A 20288-nucleotide genomic window follows, 5' to 3' on the forward strand; every position below is an offset into this window, starting at 1 on the left:
AGCGCGCAGCTCTACGTCTTAGAAGCTAGACCGGCGAAGCTCCGTCTGAGTCTCCGCCTCCTGTACACCAACTTAATACTCTAGCCTTACTCCACCTCTTCCGTCTTTCCTTTCTCCTCTGGGTCCCTCTACCCCCCGTGGTCTCTTCCTTCCTGGACTCTTCTGACGCTGACCCCCCCGACTCTTCTCCCTCCTTGCGGCGGGCTTCCTGTGCATTTGAACTTGGCGCGCGCGCGCAGCCTTCAACCTTCCTCTTGACCGTTTCCTCGCTCCCCGATGGAGGTGTGGCCAATCCTAACTCCTGCCCTCCCGCTTGCGGCGAGCCGCCAGATCCCGATACCTGGGACCCCTCCCCCCTACTGCGCTCTGGTGGGGAAGCTGGTCCCGATTTCCAACTGCTGCTCTCTGAGTCCCCTCTGGTCCCTTCTACCTGGGGTGTCCCCCTAGGCGCCCCCCTTGCTCTGACCACTGGCGCCCCTTTCTGTGAATCTTCCGATTCACTGGAAAGACTCAGAGATCTCGGGCCGCTGTCATCACTCATATTACCTCCGGATTCCTCCCCCTCGCTCTCTGTTTCCTCCCTTTCCTGTGCCTCTGCTCCTGAACCCCTGACAGCAGCGTTTGCCAAATCTCACGCGCGCATTGCAAATTCTGAATATGCACGAGTTGATCATCTGAGATACAGAGAATTATGGCCGTCCTGGCTCTCACATTCTGTGAATTCCAACCTGGCGTTGGTGCAGCAGGGATGGGGTTTTCAATCACCCCAAAAATCCTCTGATTCTGAAGCAGGGCTTTCATCTTTACAGACCATGAGGAATAATTGTCATTAGTCAGTGGAGGTGGGTAAGGTAAGCCTCCTCCCTTCTTGGCATCCATTTTGAATCCAAGCCTCAGCTCTCACTCTCGAGCCTGTAAAATTCCAAGAGTCTATTGGCTGTTTACTGCCTCACTTGGCAGTTAAACACAGGCTGTTTTGAAAGTCCTTTCAAGAGCAGTGAGATATTAGACAAAACAAACGCTGTTTACCAGCCTCTCACAGTCCCAGCCCCTCTTCCGTTGTTGGCCGGTAACTTTCCACTTTACTGACGTTTCGTTGCTTAGCAACTGGACATTCCAGGCTTATCAAGACTCAGGTATGCGAAATATGTGGCTCTCTTTCAGTGCTGGTTTCATCCAAAAGCAGACACTCAGTGAACCGAAGAATGTCTCAATTCGCGTTCACTCTCACAGCCATAAAATTAGCATACCTTAGGGGTTCCGTTGCTCAGCAAAAACACCTCCTCCGGTGCTTCCATCCGCACGCTACCATATCTTCCTTATCTCCTTGCAGAGGATGAAGTACGCTCCATCAACCTCTCTTGTTGCTTTCATGGATCAAAACCATCCTCTGCTACCAGATGTTGGGAATCAAGCCTTTATTAGGAGAACCTGGCAACTCTCTAGGCACCCGGCTTGATCTCCTGATGACCTCCCTGTCTGCATTCCCCAGCAGGATACAGGCTAGGTCGTGATAGGCGATCCTTCTCAGCGTGAGAAGAACACCCCCCCTCTTTCCTGCCCCCCCCCCGGCAGGGGAAAGAGATAGACAGAAACATATTTACATGCCTTTATTTCTGTCTTTGCAGCGTTACAGAAAAACACGACTGCTCTCTTCAAACTCCAACAGCCGAGAGACAAACTCCACCTGTACTTCCTGTACAGCTCATATTACGCTCTCAGCTAATTCCGGTGCTCTCTGCACTGTTAATTGACTGTCCCTCTGTTTCCCACGGAACAGTCCCAACATTCCCATTATGTTTTGCTTTCAAGCTACCAGCTCGTGGCCGCATTGCTTCTATATTGTAACAGATACATCATATCCTACAGGAGCACAGGAGGAGGCAGGAATGATGGATGTAAAATCTGACAGGTGAGAAACATTGAGGCTTAAAGAGAAGGAGCAATCTGCCATGCAGGGTTTGTTTGTTTTTTAAGTTGCTGTTTTACTTGCTAATGTTAGGAGTAAAAAAACCCCACTTATTGATCTATTAGTAGATCCCAAGCTTCCATTGATGTTTCTCAAACGAAAGGGAAAAGCATTCCCCATGTATTTGCTACAATACTCTGCTCCTCCTTGTAGATGACAAGCCTTGCATATTCTCTCTCTCTTTCTCTCTCTAAATTTGAGAATTCTATTTGTTCTTAAGCTGAATCATTTGTAAACTGTTGTGCTTTTGAGGATGTTGGAGGAAGAGGCACTATCCTCCTTGCCTTGACTGAAAATCCCCCCCACTTTTAAAAATCATGGCATTGTCCTCCAATCTCCTCTTCTAGCAGCCTTTCCAACTAAGTTCATCACCTGTGGAGTTAAGAGTGCACTGCTATTAATCTCTTCCATGACATCTTCCCTTGCAATTCACTGTCATTTACTGTTAATTCCATAGGTACCCTCCAGACTACTTCCTAGATTATGACTCTAAAGCAACATGACCCTCTTGTTTTCCCTTATGCTGTTTTTGGTGGCTCTCCTTTCTGTCCGTTCATCAGCCACATGCTCAACATCTTATGGTCCCTTGGCATCAGGAAGATGAGACTTCCAGCGTGATTGACCAGAATGCTGCAACATGATTGCTGGCAGGAGTGAGACCTTGTCAGCATATAACACCTGTGCTCAAAGATCTGCACTGGCTGCTGATTTGCTACCAGGCCAGGTTCAAGGTGTTACTATTGGAAGAACCCTTTGGCTAGAGGACTGCCCTCTGTAAAGTAGGACACTTAGACACCCTAATGGTAAAAAGTGTTTTTCAACCCAGTTGACTTGGTGGAACACCAATCAGGAAAACTATATTTCCCCCAGTTCCTTGAATGCCCCTTTATCCAGAGCAGCCCCACTCGGTCAAGGCCAATAGCTGGAAAGCAATAGGGATCACACACACACATGGAATGAATGGAGGGATGGATGGGCGTCACAGACACTTTTAAACTACACTTTGATATCACCCCAGACAATCTCCCACATCAAACAGCCCACTTAGGTAAGGTCTCTGTACATAGCTGGTTTTCCTGTCTGGTTCTTGAAAACCCCCTACTCAGAAATATTTTTTTTATCAAAGAGTGAATAAACTTTTACAGCCTATGGACAACACTCCCATGCAGTCAACCTTCCAGGGCCTGCAAACCAGTGGGGCTGGGACAAACAGTGAGTGTGGCTGATAAAAAAAGAGGGTGAGGCCACCTGTCTCTTTTTCATATGCTTCTCTCTGTAGTGCCAGATCTAGGGCAGTGCAGGCTGTTCCCCTGCTCAGGGTGCTGAGCCAAGGGGGCATAAAATAATAATAATAGTAATAATAATATTGGTAGTAGCAATAATAATAGTAATAATAATAGTAATAATTAATACTTATATTCATGTGGGTACCTACTGAGAAACCCCATTAAAAAGCAACTGTACCAAAAGGAATTACTGTGGAAATAAAATATATTGGGGGAAGTGCCAAATTTTGTCCTCACTTAGAAAACCGTATTACCAAAGTCTACCCCTGCTCTCTGTCATTCATACACAAATCCACATGCATGCAGGTAAAAGGTAAATGTAAGGTAAAGGACCTTACATACATAGTCAAAGGCGTCTATGCGGTGTGGCGCTCATCTCACTTCAGGTCATGTGGCCAGCATTCTGGTGCACCGGGACACTGTGATAGAAGCCAGAGTGCATGGAAACGCCGTTTACCTCCCCCCTGGAGCAGTACCTATTTATCCACTTGCACAGGTATGCTTTCAAGCTGCGAGATTGGCAGAAGCTGGAACAGAGCAACAGGAGCTCACCCTGTCTCAGGGATTCGAACCACCAACCTTCTGCTCAGCAAGCCCAAGAGACTCAGTGGTTTAAGACCACAGCTCCACACATAATGCTCCCACACATCCATTTTCATGCATAACACACCTGCTCATTCACTCACACTCATTCTTTTTCATTCCCTCTCTTTCATGTTCAGGGATTGACCAACAAGCCTTCTTTGCACAAGGTGAGAAAGAAACATTTTCATCACAAAATTGCACAGATGCCACTCCAGCCCCATCTTGACCATCATAGTATCTCTCATCTTTCAACTTACATGCCCGCTTTCTCTCTTGCACCATGCGGAATGAAACTGGTCTCCATATCCCTAGACGGGAAATGCTTGGGTCCACATAGTAGCAGGGCCCAGGACTCTCCGTGATCGAGATCACTTGCAAAGGAAAGAAGAATTGTCTGCATGAGGCATGGTGTGGATTCTGAGCTATTTAGCTTGGTTGCAATGACTGACTTCCTATCCGATATCAATTAAAGGCACCCACTAGCTAGATAGCAGTGAATATGTTAAGCTCCGCCCCCCTGCACCTCCATTCCTGTTATCCTTCAACATGGCTTAAGTGTAGATCATCCTCTTCCCACTAAGGTCCACAGCTGTACAACTGAGAACCCTGATTTTTGTGCAACCATAATAATCAGCAGTATAAGACCCTCCAGCCCTTGCTGGACTACAACTCCTATCATTCTTGACCATGCTGACTGGGGCTGATGGGAGTTGTAGTCAAGAAACAACTACATTAGCCCCCTACATGCAGTGCCATTGATCCAGTTGGAATGGAAACTTTGGAAAGCCACCCAGCTCTTGATCATGGATCACCCAGGTCCCATCAACTGTGGCCCCGATAATTAGAGAGTCCCAAAAACACAGGTTGTCAATCTCTGTTCAAATGTTTTGCCAGCAAATTTAACAGTTGTTTAGCCAGCTTCACCCTGTGGGTCAGTTAATGCTGTTGGGAAAACCCAAATAACACAGAACCTAACTTGTCAGCATCTTACATCTTTCACTGGATTTCACACGCATTGTGTAGGCTGGCTCAGCATACTTGGTGAAGTCATGGTCCTTAATGCCAGTGAGAGGCTACCTACCATACTTCCCAGGTCCTGGCCCTGCAAGAGAACCACAAGGGGGGGAGGAATAAAATAATGGGAAGACAACCCGGAACCATTAGCATTTGCAGATTATGAGCTGCCACACTGGGTAAAAGGGCAAAATGGAATAATATATTGTGTTGAATAATATATTGAATAATATATTGGGTTTTGGAGCTACAGCTCTCTAGGTGTTGTTGTTGTTGTTTAGTAGTTTAGTCGTGTCCGACTCTTCGTGACCCCATGGACCAGAGCATGCTGGGCACTCCTGTCTTCCACTGCCTCCCACAGTTTGATCAGACTCATGTTTGTAGCTTCGAGAACACTGTCCAACCATCTCATCCTCCGTCGTCCCCTTCTCCTTGTGCCCTCCATCTTTCCCAACATCAGGGTCTTTTCCAGGGAGTCTTCTCATGAGGTGGCCAAAGTATTGGAGCCTCAGCTTCACAATCTGTCCTTCCAGTGAGCACTCAGGGCTAATTTCCTTAAGAATGGATGTGTTTGATCTCCAGGTGTTGCTGCACTGCAACTCCCATCATCTCTGACCACTGAACCAGACTGGCTGGGGCTGATGGAAGTCCCACAACATACTTTTCTTCTCCCTCTGGTAAAATCTCGCTAGCCTTGGGCCAGGATATTTGCATTGCAATAGGAAGTGAGCATTACAAGGCACCTGAATTCTTCTGTGGCTCGGACTATAATTCAAGCCAGAGAAGATTTCCCATTTTACTCAACCACCTATGCTCTGCCTGTACTTTCCCAACCCCCTTCCTTCATCCCCTTTAAACAAGCGTTACCCTGGTAGGACAACAGCAGTGGTGACATACCAGCCACAGGAAAAGGAAAACAAAAGAAAAAAAATATTATTAGCCTGACTCCCTCCTTTGGCAATCTTCACAGAACTCTAGCCCAATGGTTGCCATCAATTTGATTTGAATAAATTTTATAATGAAATGATTTTAGAATGTTGTATTATTTTATTGTTGTTAGCTGCCCTGAGCCCAGCTTCGGCTGGGGAGGGCGGGATATAAATAAAGTTTATTATTTATTATTATTTATTAACAAGGAAATATGCACTGTCTCGCATGCTAGCAGTACTCTTGGAAGAAAGTTCTGATGGTGACTGAGAAATGTAGATCAGTTTCCTTCTTGGGTTTCCACAAGAACAAAAAAGGAACCCTGATGGGAGGCGGCGTCAAGATGGCGATGAGGTAAGACGCATTTGCCGGAGTTCATCTCGAATCCTCTTTAAAATCTGTGTTGTGGCTCCCAGCCTTGCAAGTTTTTGCTGAAGATTGTATGGGTGTTGGAGCCCATGCCAGGAGTTCACATTGTTGATAACTGTAAAGCCTGCATCGTAAATCAGCTTTAATGAGCAGATAATTGTATTCTCCGGCAGCCTTGGAAGCAGCCTTCGACTTACTGGCTCTCCGCCAGCTCACATTCAGTTGTTGTTTTTATTTCTACCACTTTTTACTACCTTTCTACCACTTTTTACTACCTTTTAAGCACCGCTATTTTAAAAGACTTATAACGATGGGCCAAGGCAAACGCCTAAGGGATTGTGACGAGGCTCTGCCCTCCCCAAGAGCCAAACAATTAAAAACCGACCCCCCCGTGCCTGGCAAACGGAGTGACCCCATTGAATTCTGCTATAGGGTGAAAACTCAGAACCGTTTCTACCCTCTAACGTCTCCAGAAAAAATGTCAACACCAGAGGAATTATTTTTACCTCAGATTAAATCTGCGGACGGCAAGCTTGGAGGAAGAGGGTATGTCCCACTGAGGGTGGTGCAGGACGCCGGAGCTGAGGACTGCGCAAGACAAGAACAACATGAACATCTCCATCTTGTGGTCAGAACCCTTAATTGCATATTCAAGAAGATTGATGTGCTATCCTCCCAGCTATGTAACCTCGAACAGAAAATTGATAACTCCTGGTCAAAGTTTAAACCAACTGTAGACACAGGGGAATTGAAGTGCCAGAGGTCCATACCTTCAACCAAAAAAAGAAGTGTGATCCCTAAATATAAACCAAATCCTGCACTGAAACACCAAGCGTTGTCCCTACAACCTAAGAAAATCTGCCTAAACATCGGGGCAGGGTCACCAAGGTGGCTTACTCTGAGTGGGGTTAAAAAGCATCTAAGCAATCTCCTAAACATAGAAATCTCACAATGTGATCTCATTGCAGTATTACCCTTGAACCAGCACCTCAGGCAACAGAAAGTGATGCTTGCGTTTTACTCTCCAAGGATCCCTTCAGCTATCATCAGGCAGAAATCACTCTTGGCTAGGTATGATATCATCCCAACAAGAGTTTTTATGGATAGCATGATCCACCCCCTTCTACTTGCCGGTCACGGCACGGAGCGGACTCTGTCGGAGAGGTCGGGAGTACCTCAGGACATTGAGCCTCCTCTCCCGGAGGATATCCACCCGCACCAAAACTGGATTTACCCTACGCCCCCACGAGCTCTAAAGAAACCCACTGGCGCAAGTAATTCTCTGACCCCGCCGGAGGAAAGAGAGCTTTTAGCCACCTTTGGCGACCTTCCAACGAGAGAATAACAAGAAATAATTGATAGACTAGAAGTACTTAATCATCAGCTCATACATGTCCAGAAGAACGGAAAAGTTCTGCCCACTTTTCAGGACTACCCTGCCAGCTTTTCGGAGTCGTGTTTTAAGGAAGCAGGAAGTCTTCCTCACCTTAGTCCTGCTCCTAAACCCATGTCTCCCCCATTTGTGGGCAAAACCCACCGACGCCTGGCAGACCCAGGTCTTGCCCCACAAGTTGGCCTCTCACCTCAACTCTTGATAAATTTTGACTCGCCCTCCAAGAGTCCCCCGCTGAGGAGTGTATCTCAGAGTTCCTTCCACCAAAACAATTCCTTACCATCTAATCCATCAATGCCGGAACTGGAGTCCTCTTATTCCCCTGAGCGGCATAGACCCGACATACAAACGGTACCAGTACGCCAAGCATCCCCTGTACCTTCACCAGCATCAGGTCATGGGAGTGCTCCACCTACATCAAAAAATGGCCCGGATTTGATTGAAGACCCGGCCGGACATATAAATCAAATGGTTTCATTGGCGACCTTCAGCCCTCGCGGTGGGGCAGTCTCAGCAAATCCTGTGGAGTTTCCCACTGAAGTGTCCACCCTTGGGTTACCCAGCGGGAGACCCGTTTTGTCGCCTCAGTCAGAATACTTCACTACCAACTTCAAGACTAGGTACCTTCAGCAGGTGCCTGCCGTGCAAAGTAAAATAACTGACTTTTTTGCGGGGTCTGCCCTGCCTCCAAAGGACTCACATCTCTCCCTGAAATGACAGCGAATTGGGCACAACAGGAACTCCCCCCTATCAGTCCTCAGCTGGAACATTGCGGGCTGGAGGGGGAAAAAACTTGACCCAGAATTCCTGGAGTATATTAACCTGTTTCATATCATCTTGCTCCAAGAATCGTGGGAAGTAGAGAAAATTTCCCTAAATGGCTTTGAGCTTCTAGAACTCCCTGCCTGCCCCTCCCTGAAAGGAGGCCGCCCTAAAGGGGGCCTAATAATAGGCATCTCCCTCAACCTACATTCTAAACTTACTCTAGTACAGGCCTTGCCTCCTTACGCCCTTACTGGACTGATTGCGGGGGAAAAGATCTCACTTCTAGTTACAAATGCTTACTTGCCACCTGGGGGCTCTTCCTCCGAACTGGGCTCTAAATGGGGCTCGCTAGAAGAGCATTTGCTCTCATGCTATGTTAAGTTTCCTAACACCCCGGCCATAATAGGTGGCGATTTTAATGCCCGCACAGCAGCAAATTGGGACTCGCTAACCAAAGCCAAATGGTGGGTTACCCCAAACCTTGATAATTATGAGCTGGAACATATCATGAGGAGAACTTCTAAAGACCAACGAGTTAACGAGGCTGGAGTACTCCTCTATCAAATGGCCATCCGTTTAAATCTGGTCCCCCTAAATGGAACATGCCTCCCTGATATTCCAGGGGATTTCACTCATCTGAGCGTTAAATCAAACAGCGTTCTCGATTACCTGCTGGTTTCCAGTGATATACTTAAGTGTATCTCCACCTTTAAGATCGAGAATGTACAATCTAGTGACCATCTTCCCCTTGTAGCCAAGCTCTCCCTGAACTGGCAGTCAGAGGCCCATAGACATGCGACCCAGATGGTAACCAACGAATCTCTCCAACTAAGAGGAATCAAATGGTCGGAGACCCAGGCTCAAAGGTATCAGGAATTCTTTCAAAAAGAAATCCTCGGGCCCCATTCCAACATAGACTCTGCCTCAGACGAGTATAGCATAGTGTTGAAACGCTTCCACCACCATACGACTGATCTTACGTCCTTCTTCAGGCTACCACCCAAAATATTAAATCGAAACGAGTATACTTACGGTGCCCCCTGGTATAATTCTTAGTGTAAACAAGCAAGACAGCGCCTCCGTGCTATATATAATGTGTACAAGACCTCCGATGCATCTACTCTGCCAGCTAGTTATGCACAAGCCAAGCAAGTTTACAAACGCACGCAGAAAACTGCCAAACGCGAGTGGCAACAGAATCGCTGGCAGGCCTTGATTACTGCTTCAAAACCACATAGATCCAGGGAATTCTGGTCTTTGATTAACAGAAGGGCGAGGAAATTCCCAAGGGCAGTCATCCCAGCACCGACATGGGAATTGTTCCTGAAGAAATGTTTCTCACAGGCAGATGCTCCCTCCGACCATCTGATGCATCTGTTTTCCCACCTACCTATTTGGCCTCCCACCGATCCGGACGAAATAGCCAAGCTAATAGCCCAGCTGAAACCGGGCAAAGCCCCAGGGCCCGACCTGATCCCTGCTGAAGCCATCAAACTACACCCAAAATGGTGGGCTGACATCTTGGCCAAAACCTTCGACGCAATCAACGCTTCTGGTCTCATCCCCAAAATATGGAAGGAGGCCATTATAGTACCAATTCATAAAAAAGGTTCTCCAATGGAGCCGGAAAACTACCGTAACATCAGCCTCCTTTCGATCATAGGGAAAATTTATGCCAGCTTTTTGCTGACTAAACTATTGCGATGGGCAGACGAGACTAATCAGATTGGTCACGAACAAGCAGGGTTCAGAATTAAACGTTCAACAACTGATCATGCGATAGTTCTTTACCATCTGGCACGGAAGTACTCGTCCCCCCCCCCCCCCGGGGCTACCTTTGTGCTGCCTTCTTAGATCTAAAGGCAGCCTTTGACAGCGTTCCTAGAAATATTCTTTGGGAGAAACTTGCAAAACAGGGCATCGATAGAAGACTCTTATGGCTTATAAGCCAGCTCCACGAAGGTACCCTTGCCAGAGTGAGACTTACTCCTGCGGGCGACCTCACAAATTCGATTCCAATAAACAAGGGAGTGCGCCAAGGATGTATATTAGCTCCCTGCCTATTCAACCTATTCATCAGCGACATGCGAGCACCCCTAGTCAACTCATTTCCAAGTACACACGCGCCTAGACTAGCGGATTACCACTGTCCACTCCTTTTATACGCGGACGACGCGGTAATTCTATCTTATACACGTGTTGGACTAACCAGAGCTCTGAAGATCTTTGCCACGTACTGTCAACTCAACCAATTAACCATCAACCATGCTAAATCTAAGATTCTGATTTTCGCCAGAAGTCGGAGATTATACAAATGGAAGCTTGGTGGAGCAAAAATAGAGCAAGTCCTAAAATTTCAATACCTAGGAGTTATTTTTCAACACAATTTGGGGTGGAAAGCACAAATTCAACACCTACTCAACAAGGCCAAAACTCTGTCATATGCGCTCCTCCGATTTTTCTTTTCGGATGGAGCTTTGCATGTTCCCTCGGCCCTAAAGGTGTTCAAGGCAAAAGTGGTTCCCGTGCTTGCTTATGCTGCCCCGCTCTGGGCCGTGATGACAGATCTTGCTCCTCTTGAGACTTTGCAAAACCAATTCCTACGTCGGCTCCTAATGCTCCCCCTGTGCGTAAGCAACGCAGCCATCCGATTAGAATTGAAGATCGCATCCTTAGAAACTTGCCTGTGGAAGCAAGTCTTCAATTATTGGTTATCATTGTGGCACAGATTACCAGACCATTACCTTGTCCAATGCCTATGGCGAGATGAATTCTCCAGCCTTTGGACTAGTAGAATTCATGCCAAACTCCTGAGTTATGGAATCTCTCCCCTAGATTCCCTAAAACTAGATCAAATCACTGCTCAAAGACTGATCCGCCAAAGACTGGACGACATCGATTTACAGCGAAATTATACGCTGGGGGGAGGTGTTTGTTCGCCCCAGAACATTGGTATCACTTTAACTTACTGCGTTCCATCATACCTCTCCTCCCTTTCGTCTGTTGCCCATAGGCTGGCCTTCACCAAGGCGAGGTTTAACGTTTTTCCCTCTAATGTCCTGAGACATAGATTCTCAAAGGGCCAAGCCTCCGCCATGTGCGAATGTGATAAGGAGACGCCGGAGTCGCTTCAGCACATTATGTTCACTTGCCCCTTGTTCAATGTGCCACGGGCAAATTTGTTGGGATTAATCATACAGAAGCTAGAGGGTACCCCACCAAAATTCCACCTTGCCCAAATCTTGCAGGATAAGGACATCCATACGACACTGAAAGTGGCTAGGTTCCTGGTCGCTGTCCTTACCCAAAAGCGCTGCCAAGGAGCACTACAAGTTAATTAAGGTGCAGCATGTCATTCCTTCCTTCCATTCCATACTACAGTATTTTATTGTTATAGTGGTGTTTTAGCGGCTGTTTTTTCCCACGTGCAAAAACTGTTATTTATGTCTTGTTTTTATCTGTATGGGCCTACGGCCGCAATAAAATTTCTTTGAAATTTCTTTGAACCCTGATGGATCAAGCCAGCCAGCCACCGAGTCCAGCATCCTGTTCTCACAGGGGCTAACCAGATGCCAGAGGGTCTTTCAACAATGCTGTTGAACACATCCAGACTGGCAAAGATATAGGTACCTCTGTATTCCTGATCTCCTTCTCTCTCTTGCCCCATCTATTCCCACAGCTCACCTTTATACTTGGCACTGATGGACGCATACTGCTTCTTGATGGCCGGCACTCTGGCTGGATGCTTAGAGATACCAGAAAGACAACTAACAGGCTGAGCTGCACCTTTGGCTCTGGAAGTCGGCATTGGAGTGTGCCCACTGCAGTGGGGAGTCGTATGTGTCACCAGTGCTCTGGGGAATGAAAGTAAATGAATGAATGCAAGTCCAACCTGCAATAAAATGTTGCACCATGGAGTGTTGCAGCTCAGGGTTCCAGCTACTCCGTTCTACCCCACCCCAAACAGTATTCAATTTCCACTAAGTATGCTAAGTTCACATTGGGCTATTTGGGGAGGGGGGAGTGTTCTCCTCTGAGGGATCCTATCCTATCCTATCCTATCCTATCCTATCCTATCCTATCCTATCCTATCTTCAAACCTTGCCGTTTTCTCCAGGCTTGCTGAGCCCTCCGTCTTGCACAGATGGTGCTGTTTTGGCCACATAAGGACCATAAGTGCTAAAAGAATGGAGATTGCTGCTTGTTTATGTGATTTAACGGCATGTACCTAGGCCAGGGTAGCCAACATCCCAAGAGCTTGTTGGACTCCAACTCCCATCAGCCCCAGTCACCATGGGATGATGGGAGTTTTAGTCCAACAACAGACAGAGAAGAGCCCCTTTGCAGCCCCTGCACTGTAAGGGCTAAGGGAATGAGGGTGAATCTAGAGGTCTGTGTGCCTTTGTTTATTTAAACCAGGAATGGGAGGCTCAGCCCAGGAGCCACATGCCACCAACCAGACCTCTCTCTCTCTGACCATTAGCACTCTCTCCAGGTCACAAGCCTCCCTGCCCCTGCTTTGTGCCCTCTTCAAGTGCTTTTGCCTGGCTGGAATGTGAGAGCAAAGCCTCTTGCTTTCCTGAATGAAGATGGGGGCAGGGGTAGGTATAGAAACTTGGAGGGTATGTGGAGCTGGATTATAGCCTAATGCACAAAGAGTCCCTCCTGTTGCTCCACCCAGTTTTTGTATCTAACCCCATTCAACACTGGTACATGGCCCTCAGATGGTTATCAAATATGGCCCTTGCACTAAAAAAAAAAGCTTATCGACCCCTGATTTTACTGCCCCCCCCCAGCCTGCCTTTCAACAACAAGGTCCCCAAGGCAGCTCAGAACAATTTAAAATGAACAACATGGAATGAAATTGCAACCATAAAATATAATTGCAAGCAGCTCAAGCAACAGTACCACGATCCCAAACAGCAGAAGGAAAACAATAGAAATGATTAATAGCAAAATAGCCATGTAGAAAACACACCAAAAGAAACATGCAAGGGGAACCAGCAGGCAGGAGTTGGGGAAATAGTTTCATGTGTGTTGATAGCATTAAGCAAAGCCCCAATAAACAGCGCTTAGTTTAACTATGGAACTCCCTCCCACAGGAGGCAGTGCTGACCACCAACATGGATGGCTTTTAAAGAGGACTGGATAAATTCACAGAGGAGGATAAAGCTATCAATGACAACTAGTCAGGACAACAGTGGAATTTGCTGCCAAGGAGTGTGGTGGAGTCTCCTTCTTTGGAGGTCTTTAAGCAGAGGCTTGACAACCATATGTCAGGAGTGCTCTGATGGTGTTTCCTGCTTGGCAGGGGGTTGGACTCGATGGCCCTTGTGGTCTCTTCCAACTCTATGATTCTATGATTCTATGATTCTATGACTATGTCCTGCTTCTGAATACCAGCTGCTGGAAACATGGGAGGAGAGTGCTTGGATCCTGCTTGCAGGTTTCCCACAGGCATCTGGTTGGTCACTGTGAGAACAGAATGCTGAACTAGATGCCCTTTGGCCAGATCCAACAGATTCTTATGTTCTTACGTTCTTATTTGTTCGCAGCAAAGCACACTCACCATTGATGTGTGGAATTTGCTGCCACAAGACTTGTTGAACCTAGGATAACTCAGTTGGTGCAGCATGGGACTCTTAATCTCAGGGTCATGGGTTCGAGCACCATGTTGGGTAAAAGATTCTTGCATGGCAGGGGGTTGGACTAGATGACACTCATGGGCCTTCCCAACTCTACAGTTCTGTGATTCAATGATGGACGAAAGGCTAGATAGGGATCTCCATCCTTTTCAGTAACATGCATTTGGGGACCCATTTCTTCATCATTGACCATATATTTGCATGGTGGAAGTATTGGTGGAAGTCCTGACCCACCAGCTGAAGACCTAGATGGCATTGAAGGGGGAGTATTTATTTAGCTAGTTGTTTTCTTACATTTATATCCTGCTTATTTTTGGCATGAGTAAGCTGTCGCCTGCCCTTTTCCAGGTACCAAAATACTGATTCCAGACATTCCAAGCATAAGTCTGACCCTTCCCCCCGGAGAACCACAACTGTGTCCACCCTAATCCCAGAGCCCTTCAGGACAGAGGAGCAGAATGAAGGGAGCACCACCTCCAGAGCATGAGACCAGGCCTGATCCCTCACCCTGAGCACTTTGGAGGGGGTGGGGAATAAAACTTAAATACAGGGCACAAAAACAATGCCTTTTGTCATCTCCTTGTAGTGGCATGGTCTGTGGGGCAGCATTTGGAGAATACAAACAATTTCTTCTGTGTCTTTCTAATTCTCTGGAGTTTCTAAGAGAGGTGGCAACTGGCCTTTGCATTGCTATGCTCCCTAACCCTAATCATGCTAATACACAGCAAACAAAGGTCTTAGGATTTCAGTTACCAATCAAAGTAGCAATTGGTTGTGTCAGTCACCCATACCGCTGATGCTGCTTCTCTGGATGGAATGGAAATCTGGATGTAGATTTCAATAAGGAGTGGGGATGTTACTCAGCTTTCCAATTCCTCCTCTACCCCCTCCTTTTTGGAACATAAACAATGCCTCATGTCGCAATTCGCTCCCAGGTTGCCCAGGCGATGCTGATGCAAGTGTGGAACCAGACTTGTTTATTTCCATATTACCATGGTTCTGGCAGAATACTCTCCCTCCCCCTCCCTCCCTCCCTCCCTCCCTCCCTCCCTCCCTCTCTCCCCCCCCCTCTCTCTCTCTCTCTCTCTCTCCCTCTTTGTGTGCTGCTAATACAAGTCCTCCTTCCTTGCAAGTTACCAGCCGGGGGGGGGGGGAGAGCCACAAGCCCAAAATACCACATTTTGTTTCATAAGACCCATGGGCATAGCTAAGGGGGGGGGGACAGAGGGCAGCTGCTCCCTATCAAATAAAACAATAGAAATACTTAACTGACCAATCATGTCATTTCTGCCCCGCTAACAAAAGTCCTCGCTATGCCCATGCTAAGACCATGTTCCCCATTCCTTTGCCTTCATATGATATAGTATTCATTGATTTTTTTTGTTCCATTTTTTCGTTTTATTTGCAGCATTTGTATTCTAACCTTCCCCCATTCCCAGGAGCTCAGAGAGGGGTGTTTGCACAGGCTGCCTGGGCAACAATGACCACATCCCAGTTAAAATGAAACAAAAAGTCCAGAAAGCATAAAAAAATGAACCTCAAAGCAAAAGAGAATGTTTCTCAATATGAACAGAGGGATGGAGAGGAAATTCAGTTCCCTTAACATGAAACTGACCCAATTCACCCTTCCTTAAACAAGAGGCACACTGAAACGCAGCTTTCTTTTGAAATTTGCACTTCTTGGAATTTTGCCACATGGTTCTCCAACAAAAAACAATGTGGACATACTGTCAGGGAACTGACATCGGAGCAGAGGGGAGAGGCGAGGCTCCCGGACTCTGCAGGAGAGGGGACAAGTAAGGGAAGAGAGAGAACGTCATCTGGGGAAGGAAGTCCAGGTGACACCAGGAAGAAGGGAGAGGCAGAGAGCAGCTCGGACGTGAGGCTCCGAGACTCTTCCAGTGAAGTCAGTGAGGAGGGTGGAGGACCACCACTCGGCACGCCCACTCTGCGCAGAAGGCTTCCGCGCAGAGAGGCGAGGCGAAGGTTGTCTGTTAAGGAATTCTTTTTTAAAAAAAAATAAAATATTTATTGCAATTTTTTAAACAACGAACAAACCACCAAACATATAAAATACCATCACCATACAGACAGAAAAAGTCAAAGCAAAGTTAAGAAATAAACAAAGAATAAAAGAAGAATACATATAAAACACAGTTGTTCATAAGTCATATTTTCATAATCTTTGGACTTCCCCGCATCTCCCTTCCCTGCGTTCTCAGTCACATAGTTATAGACAGCAATTTATTACCTTATTTCAATTCTTATTTTGTAAATCTCGGATATTATGTCCCAACTTTTAAATAACTTTATCGTAAATTAAACTGCTTGATTTAAACATAATATTGCTTCAAATTTCATCATTTCCTTAAACCTCACTTATTCTCATATATTTTACAACAAAGTTTCTGCTGCCGTGTTACTTTCAATTGTGCATTCTCCTAACATTCATACAGTTTGTAGTGTTTTTGTAAATAGTCTTTAAATTTTTTCCAATCCTCTTCCACCGTCTCTTCTCCCAGGTCCCGGATTCTGCCAGTCATTTCAGCCAGTTCCATGTAGTCTATCAGTTGCGTCTGCCATTCTTCCAGTGTGGGTAAATCTTGGGTCTTCCAGTGCTCTGCAATGAGTATTCTTGCTGCTGTTGTTGCATACAGAAAAAAGGTTCTATCTTTCTTTAACACCCCTTGGCCGACAATGCCCAAAAGGAAGGCCTCTGGTTTCTTAAGGAAGGTATACTTAAATACCTTTTTAACTCATTATAGATCATTTCCCAGAAAGCCTTTACTTCCGGTCGGCGCCAGCGTTTATGGCGGTCCTCTTTCCGAGCTCCGGAGGAGGACTGCTCCACGAGTTCGGGTCTGACCCGCTACGGCAAGTGGGGGACCCCTAAAATCACAGGCGCGGATGCCTGTGAACAAGGAGACTCGGTGGGCACCAGAAGCGCCCCCCTTTACTGCCTTTTTAAAGGCTCCGGAACGGCATCGGGAGAGCGCGGTGCTGAGAGTCGCTACCCAGCCCGCAGAGTGAAGCCGCGTCGCCATTGACGGAGAGCGCCGATTCCTTCCTGCAAATTGAATTCGGATTGAAAACCCCGTGAGTAGGATTGAATGACTATCGGGAACTTTTAAATTTAAATTGGAAATTTGGCCGGAAACGGGGGAGGTTAAAATCAAGGAAGTCTGCCTTCCCCCGACTGCATGACAGATGAAGCAACGAAAAACAAAGAGCTGCATCTGAAGGGAAATAACAATAGGACTATTTAAGCCTGGCATTTGGATATAAATCTCCTCTCTAGCAGGCAGGGGCAGAGGGGAGGGAAAGTAACCTCATTAACCTGCATGATTTTTGAAAGAGAAAAACTTTCCGCTGCCTCAATCCCCTGAGACGGACTGTCAAAATAAGATACCAGGACAGTGAAAAGATTTTAGAAACTTGTTACAAGGCTACATAGTTGAGGACTTAACTGATACAAAGTTTTGGGGTTTTGCTGCTACAATATACCAGACTGGACTGTGTTGACAGAGAAACTACATAGAAAAAGTGTTGCAGCATTTATATTGAAGTTTCCTGGTTTCTTTGTTCTATATTCTTTGTTTCCTTCACTTGGACATTATGTTTTGCCCCCTCTAGAGGGCTGAGAAGTAACAGTTGCAGAATAACAGATTAAGACAGTGGGATTTTCCATTTGGAAATTGTTCCTGTGAGAACGTCCTTGGGACATGAGTGGCCCAGCAGAGGAGATAACTACGAGAGCTAAAGCAAAACAGCAGCAACAGCAACAGAAGAAAAGAGGCTCAATATCAAGTTTAACACCGACAGGTGCAGCTGGGCAGGAAAAAGTGACGGCTGTCTCCATGGAGTCAATGACACAGGCGTTACTCAAGATAAATCAATCCCTGGAAGCTTTGACACAGCAGAGTACAGAAAATTCACAAAAACTAACAGAATTAACAGCAAGGCTGGATTTGAATACGAAAAGTGTGATATCCAACACAGAATCTATAAATAAACTGATTGAAGAAAACTCGGCAACACGTAAAATCGCAGAGGATGCCAGAAAGATTGCTGAGGAGACACAGGAAAAATTAGAACCGTTTTCTAAAAAAGTGTATGAACATGATGCGGCCTTGTCTTTGATGGAATTACAGAGAAAGGAGAGAAATTTGAAATTAAGACTAATTCCTGAAAGTGAAGGAGACAGCCTTGTGGAGTTCCTTACACAAGAGTTTTCTGACTTTTGGCAGGAAGAATTGGAGGAAGAAGAATTTAAGATAATAACAGCATTTAGACTGGGCAGGAGACAAAACAGAAAGACTCCGAGGGATTGCCTGATTACTTTCAGATCCAAGGAAGAAAGAGACAAAATACTGAAACTAAATTACCAAAAGGCCTTGGAAATTGGAAATTCTCATATACAGATTTTTAAGGACATCCCTGAATATATTTTGGAGGTGAGAACCTTCTATAAAGATCTGGTCTACCTGCTGAAAAAGAACAACATACTCTTCAGGTGGGAGTTTCCACAAGGACTGCCCTTTAACTACAAGGGAAAGAAGGTGAAAATAAAAACAATTCAAGACAAAGAGAAATTCTTGGAGAGAAACCACGAGGATCTGCAGAAGGGAACGGTAGACCCAATCTCAGAGCAAAAAAGAGTAGTGGACATTCTGAATCTATCATTTGGGCTTAAACCACCACCATCAGAGGAAGAGCAACAACTTGGAGCGGTAGGAGGAGTAAGTGACAAATAACAAGATGGCCCTGCAATTCCTTAGTTGGAATTGTAATGGGCTGAACATGCCCACGAAAAGACGCCAAGTTTTTCATATTTTGAAAAGAGAACAATTGGATTTGATCTGTTTACAAGAAACCCATGTGACCAGGGTACACAGAAAACTACTTATAAATAAAAGATTAGGACAAGAATTCATCTCATCGGACAAAGTTAAGAAAAGAGGAGTAGTGATTTATGCAAAAGAGAAATTGGCCCCAAAAATGATGTTTAAAGATGAACAAGGAAGATACCTGGCAGTGGAAATACAAGTACAAGGAGAAAAATTGTTAATAGTTGGAATCTATGCACCAAATGAAGGGAAGGCGGAATTCTTCAAGAAGTTGCATGAAACTCTGATGGATTATTTGGACTATAACGTAGTAATTATGGGAGATATGAATGGTGTGGTTTCTACAAATATGGACAAGGCACAAAGACTGACAATCTCCAAGGAAGGGAGACTTCCGAAGACCTTCTTTGAAATGACTGAAAATATGGACTTAATAGATATTTGGAGAACAAGGAACCCTCTCGAGAGAGAGGGAACTTTTTTCTCTCAAGCAATGATGACCTGGACCAGAATCGACCAAATTTGGATTACTAGTGGGATGGCTCCAAAGATTAAAAAAATAGAAATCTGCCCAAAGACTTGCTCCGACCATAACGCCGTGAAGATGGAGATGAAACTTACAACAACTGGTCAATTCAGATGGAGGATGAATGACACCCTGTTTCGAGACGAGGAGATCCACAGAAAGGCCCAAAAAACCTTAAAGGACTATTTTGAAATAAATTTAAAGGCCGATGTAGAAAAAAGAGTGATCTGGGACGCAAGCAAAGCTGTGATGCGAGGATTTTTGATTCAACAAAATTCAATAAAAAAGAGAAAGCAAAATGAGAAGAAGGAAAAGATTTTGGAAAAGATAAAAGAAGGAGAGAAAAGATTAAGATCAAAACCAAAGTCCCAGGAGATTTTGAGAGAGATCAAGCTATATCAAACACAATATATGGAATTGATGAATCAAGAGATTGAGTGGAAGATAAAGCAAATGAGACAAAAGACATTTGAATCGGCAGATAAATGTGGTAAACTTCTCGCCTGGCAATTGAAGAAAAGACAGAAACTAAATACAGTTACAAATCTAGAAGTGGATGGAAAGAATATATCCAAACCCAACGAGATTAGAAATTGTTTCCTGAGTTATTTTAAAAAGTTATATTCACAAGGATCACAGAATGAAGAGGACATAGATGAATTCCTTAAAAAATATGGATTACAAAAAATCTCTCATCAAAGTAAGGTGGATCTAAATCAGAGAATAACAGAACAAGAGATAGAGGGTGCCATTCAGAACATGCAATTGGGCAAATCTCCAGGACCAGATGGACTGACTTCCAGATACTACAAAGCTTTGAAGGAGTGGTTGGTGCAACTGCTAAAGGAAGTCTGTAATGAGATTTTAGAGGGGAAAAGGGCGCCAGAATCGTGGAAAGAAGCGTATATTACACTCATACCAAAGACAGAGACTGAAAAGACTCAACTTAAGAACTACCGCCC

The 20288-nt window shown here is 45.6% G+C and overlaps 1 long non-coding RNA gene and 1 pseudogene across 2 annotated transcripts in view; both read right to left on the reverse strand.

The window, feature by feature from the left end:
• LOC308578366 (protein CIMAP1C-like) overlaps window positions 1–14856 on the reverse strand; it is a 28688-nt pseudogene extending 13832 nt beyond the window's left edge. The window contains exons 1-4 of the transcript in view: window positions 14745–14856; window positions 11993–12162; window positions 4832–4942; window positions 4098–4211 (exon numbers count right to left, since the gene is read on the reverse strand). The product of the transcript in view is annotated as a protein CIMAP1C-like (transcript). The remainder of the gene's footprint in view (window positions 1–4097; window positions 4212–4831; window positions 4943–11992; window positions 12163–14744) is intronic.
• LOC308578325 overlaps window positions 1–20288 on the reverse strand; it is a 792667-nt gene that overhangs the window by 23910 nt on the left and 748469 nt on the right. The gene's annotated exons all lie outside the window — the stretch shown is intronic.

The sequence above is a fragment of the Podarcis bocagei genome (assembly GCF_964188305.1).
Source record: "Podarcis bocagei genome assembly, chromosome: W".
Classification (NCBI taxonomy): Eukaryota; Metazoa; Chordata; class Lepidosauria; order Squamata; family Lacertidae; genus Podarcis; species Podarcis bocagei.